At 55.2% G+C, this 5,293-nt stretch overlaps 1 long non-coding RNA gene across 1 annotated transcript in view; it reads right to left on the bottom strand.

Annotated features, from left to right (window-relative positions):
- Positions 1 to 119: 119 nt before the first annotated feature.
- The window catches only part of LOC113604387 (uncharacterized), a 364,860-nt gene continuing 359,686 nt past the window's right edge, over positions 120 to 5,293 (bottom strand). The window contains exons 8-9 of the long non-coding RNA XR_003426303.2: positions 1,060 to 1,228; positions 120 to 397 (exon numbers count right to left, since the gene is read on the bottom strand). This is a non-coding gene — a long non-coding RNA (uncharacterized LOC113604387). The remainder of the gene's footprint in view (positions 398 to 1,059; positions 1,229 to 5,293) is intronic.

Here is a 5,293-nt window from a genome sequence, read left to right as displayed (position 1 = left end):
GAGCGTCCCATACACTCCCCACCTCCCTCCACAGCCCCCCCACCCCAGGATCAACATCCCACGTCACAGCAGTGCCTTCATCACCATCACCTGTGACTCATCATCATTATCACCATGGACCGAATGTCTGTGCCACCCTCCCCCACCCCATATGTTGAAGCCCGATGCCCCATGTGATGGCTTTCGTGGGCAGAGCCTTTGGGAGGTGACAGGTCATGAAGACAGAGCCTCCTTGGTGGGGTCAGGGCCCTTATATAGGGGGCTCCAGAGAGCTCCCTTCCCCCTTCCGCCGTGGGAGGACACAGAAAGAAGACAGGCATCCGTGGACCGGGAAGCGGGCTCTCACCAGACGCCCATCTGCTGTGACCCTTGATCTTGGACTTGCCAGCCTTGAGACCTGTGAGAAACAAAGGCTTGTTTAAGCTGCCCAGCCTGTGTGATTTTGCCATAGCATCCCGACTGAAGGCACACTCAGAGTCCACAGTTGACGTTAGGGGGTGTTCTTGCTGGTGGACATTCCATGGGTGTGGACAAACGTATACATGTGGACCCGTCCATTGTGGTATCATACAGAATGGTCTCACTGCCCCCATCCCGCCAAATCCCCTGAGGCACCTGTTCGTTCCCCCTCCCTCTCGTCCTTGGTGGCCCCTGACATTTTACTGTCTCCATAGCTGTGCCTTTTCCAGAATGTCATAGAGTTGGAATCCTGTAGACGGTAGTCTTTCCAGATTGCCTGATTTCACTCAGTAATACGCACTTAAGGTTCCTTCATATCGTTTCAGGGCTGGGCAGCTCTTTTCTTTTTAGTGCTGAACATCATTCCATCATCTGCACAGACCACAGTTTATTCACCCCTCAGCTACCGGAGGATACCTGGGCTGCTCCCAGGGTGTGCGTGGGTTCATGTAAGGGTTTTATAGTTTGTCACAGCTTTTCCTTACGTGTTCTCTCGACCCCTTCGAAGCCGGCCAGAAGGAACACATAGTGAAAAAGGCAAGAGCATGGAGAGCTTGGCCATGGATCTCCGAGCTGTGTGACTTAGGGCAATTCACTCACCTCTCTGGGCGTCTGTTCCCTTTTCTGTAAAATGTGGGGGAAGGGATTCCTCCATTGGAATGGGTGAGAGGTCAGAGCGGCCGGGGACGCGGGGAGTCTGAGCACACCCAGCCCGCAGCAGGCACGCTGTCATCGTCCCATAACCATCCTGCTAGACAGACAAGGGAAGCTGTTGAGAGATGAGATCCAGTGATTCACTGAGGTGCCGGGGTGCTGACAGCCAGCCCTCTCCCCGTGTGCGCCTCTGAAACGCCAACGCCTCCAGCCTAAGCTTTACGGGTACGAACTTCAGATATTAAATGCCACATTCTGCTTTCTGCTGCCCGACCTCCCCCCTGCACCGTATGCACATACACACGCAACTCCTAAAGTGCTGAAAACAAACACAAGCAAGCAGAGATCATTCTAATAACAACAAAGACTGGCTCCCGGGGAGCTAGCAGGTTCCCTTCCCCCTCCAGGCATCCCTCGGTTATCTGGCTCTGCTCCTGAGTTATGCGCCCTCTCCCATCCTGGGATCCGCTGAGGCTGTCCGTCAGCGTCTGGCATTTCAAGGCACGTTCTACCAAGGCAAGGCGAGGATGCCCGAAGTGTCACAGCGATGCCTTGCCCCCACTGCCCAGGTCAAGGGTGTGCCACACGATTCAGACTGCACCCGGCTCCTGTCTCCAAATTCTGTCCTCCCCCGGTGTCTGCGGCCACCACCTCCTCCTGCCTCCTCCCTCCCTCCTCTTCCTCCCTCTCCCTCCCCCTCCTTCCTCCTCCTTCCCTTCTTTCCCTCCTTCCTGTCCTCCTCTCTCCTCTACCTCCTCCTTCCTCCCCCCCACTTACCCTGTGTCTTGCCCTCCATGCACCTGCATCCCCCCGTGCATAGCTTCCAGCTGTGACCTCACGGACACACTTCTTCGCCAGCCTTCCAGGCCTTGTGGGGTCACCAGCTTGCACACTCAACCCCCTCTCTCAGCCAGACTTCCTCTCTGTCAACTTGTCTTGGTCCTTCTCCTCCTTCCTGCTTTTGTGGGTGTCTCTCCCATCCCAGAAATGCCCTCCCGCACCCCAAATTGGCCCAGTGGCTAGCAGGTGGGAAGGGTGGGGCGCTCGAAGAGACTCCTCTATCAGAGCGGGGATGGGCCAACACCGCAAAGGTCCCTGGCAAGGAGCAGCGGACTCAAGAGGCATCACTTCAAGGCACAGAGGGGACCGGCACTGGGTCTAAAGCTGGAGAGGCGGAGGGTGGGCGGAGTCGTGCCCGCTCAGAGCTGTGCCGGCGTCAGGCGAACCCAGATGCTAACGCGAAATTTACACGCGACTGCAGCCACGCCCCAGGAACAACCGGGCGCCGTTTGGGTCACGGTTTGAACGGCCCCCTTGCACACGGGAACCAGCCGGCGTCTTCCAAGTAAACTTACTACCATCTTTAAACACAGAGCAGGGAGGCAGAAGATCACAGCCACCCTCACCGAGGAGAAAGCCTGTTTTCTCGAGACAGTGGGTGGCTGAGCCCAAGAAGGGGCTCACGGTCTCTGTGACTGGGGAGCCGGATGGCAAGAGGCTGCTGTTTAGCCGTGTAGTGCACGACCCGCACGCCTTTAAAAAGGCAGTGTAATTTCTATCATACACGGAGCTCCAGAAATCCTGCCACCTTCTCCTTGAACCGTGAACGTTGATGGCACGTGGTTATTCGGCAGCTGCACCTACTGCCTCGTGGATGTAGGATCGTTTAAGAGGCTAAGAGCTGAAAAGGTCTGCGTGTGTTTTTGCCAAAACAGAAGTTTCAGCCTGTGAGCCCTTTTCCAGGACAGCCGTGGAGCATTTGACAATGCTTCCCATTTGCTAGGCAGCCTCTGCCTAGAATAAGTGCCAGTAACTGTTGGGACTGAGTCCTGGGTTTCCGCCCCTAACTGGGGGACGAGGCCTGTGGTCACGGCAGGAGAGACGGGGTGTTTCTGAAGCCCGAGGTGACATCTATCCGTTGAGCTTACAATCTTGGAGCGTGGATTCTGTGCCAGGCACAGCAGTGAGGCGTGGGGTGCAGTGGGTGCACGAGGCAGACCAGGTCTCCCTCTGCTCTGCGGCTGCTTGTATCCTGTCAGGGGGGGAATCCTGTCGGGTAGGGGGAAGCGAATCAGGATGGGGGTGGGGTGAAGGACGGGAGAAAGCAGATGGGAGGAGGTCTCAGAGAAGGAGGCAAGGCAGCAAGGAACTGAGGACTGGGGACACAGGCAAAAGGGACAGCACGTGCAAAGGCCCTGTGGAGGGTCCAGGTTGGGCTGGCGCTGGGAGTCCCCGGTGTGGACACTCGTGTGCAAAGGCCGGGGTCCAGCAGGGGAATGTTCTTTGCTTTCATGGGATTCCTAAAGGGTGAAAAGCACCCAGGGCCAGCCACGCTCAGACTCCTTTGGGGGCACAAGTCTGCACCCCGGACTCCATTCAGTCCTTTAGAGGACCCCTGGGGCCTCCCTCGGTTACTACCACCGTGAGACCCCGCCGTCACTTTGAGGCTCTGCTCAACGCTGCCCTGCACGGTGACCCCAGTCTGGCTTATTCCCTGGGGCTCACCCCACAGGTGAGAACCAGTCACTGACTCCCTCTTTCTCTCCCTGCCCTTGTCCACACAATCAAGCCCTGTCTGCACCTCCCAGAGAATAGTCCGCTTTTCACAGGCTCTGATAATGAGTCATTTACCCCACAGGGTTAATGGCAGGGTTTCCTGCTGGTGATATAAAAAGGTAAAATTTCAGGGGCGCCTGGGTGGCGCAGTCGGTTAAGCGTCCGACTTCAGCCAGGTCACGATCTCGCGGTCCGGGAGTTCGAGCCCCGCGTCAGGCTCTGGGCTGATGGCTCAGAGCCTGGAGCCTGTTTCCGATTCTGTGTCTCCCTCTCTCTCTGCCCCTCCCCCGTTCATGCTCTGTCTCTCTCTGTCCCAAAAATAAATAAACGTTGAACAAAAATTAAAAAAAAAAAAAGGTAAAATTTCAGGGACATTGAGTCACGTGTGTTCAGAAGTCGTGCCTTCGTGCATACACTACTCCCCATGTATATATAGTTATAAAATTATGTATCTATTTGTTTCCATTTAGACTATTTTTATATGTATATAGAAGTTCCTAGTTTAACTTTTTAAGTCTCTTTTGACTTCCAAGGTCCTGACCCTAATTCCAGAGTGACGGGCTGAGAGATTCAGTCCTATCACTTGGCGGTTACAAGACCTGAGTCGATTACTTAAGGCCTCTAGACTGCGCTCACCTCCCGTGCAAAGCAGTGATATTAATAGTGCCCACCCCAAAAGAGGATTAAAGGAGCAGTTAGGGACCGATCGTCCAGCACATAGTACGCACACATTAAATTTTCTCCTACACAGTAGGCAGGAAAATCTTGAAAAAGCCCTACATTCATTCATTCAACAAACATTCTTATGCACCTGTTACGTGCCAAGGTGTCACGCCAGGCACTGGGACTGCGGAGAGGAATTAGGCGGCCACCAAGGGCTAGAGAGGTAGGACACGAGTGGCACACGTAAGGCTGCCCAACCAGCGTGGGCTCCGCCCAACCAGCGTTGGCTCCGCCCACCCGCCGGGGCACCCGGCTGACCGAGCTTCCGGTTCTCTGGGGGCGCTCGGGCCATGTGACCGGCTCTGGCCAATGAGCTGTGGAGGAAAGGGATCCATGGCTCTTGAAGGCTGGACCGCTTCATTCCCAGGGCAGGATCTCCCTGTCTTGCCCCTGGCGAGGTGGTAGGAGGGACAGCTCTTGAAAACTCAGGCTCCTGAGTGACTGGAGGAGCAGAGCTCCTGCCAACCTGGGACTGGCCCAACAGGAAGTCACTGAGACTTGGGATGGCCTCTCACTGGGGCTACACCAGCCTCACGTGACTGATACACCCACTAGGCAAATCAGTCACACAGCAATCTGGCTAAGGGCAACCACGCAGAACTTACAGAGAAGCATGTAATGAATTCCTTTGCGAAGAAACCTATGTATACCTTTAAATTTTTTTTAATGCTTATATATGTTTGAGAGAGAGAGGGAGACGGAGAGAGAGGGAGAAATGGAATCTGAAGCCTGCAGGGCTCAGGCTCCGAGCTGTCAGCACAGAGCTGGATGTGGGGCTCGAACCCCACCATGAGATCATGAGCTGAGCCAGAGTTGGACGCTTAACCCACTGAGCCACCCAGGCGCCCCATATGCATATCTTTAACATCCTGTTTGGAAAACATCTATAGGATTCTACTGG

Source organism: Acinonyx jubatus, chromosome E2 (assembly GCF_027475565.1).
Source record: "Acinonyx jubatus isolate Ajub_Pintada_27869175 chromosome E2, VMU_Ajub_asm_v1.0, whole genome shotgun sequence".
Lineage (NCBI taxonomy): Eukaryota > Metazoa > Chordata > Mammalia > Carnivora > Felidae > Acinonyx > Acinonyx jubatus.
Note: the sequence above shows the minus strand (reverse complement) of the source record. Positions and strands in the feature narration are given on the sequence as shown.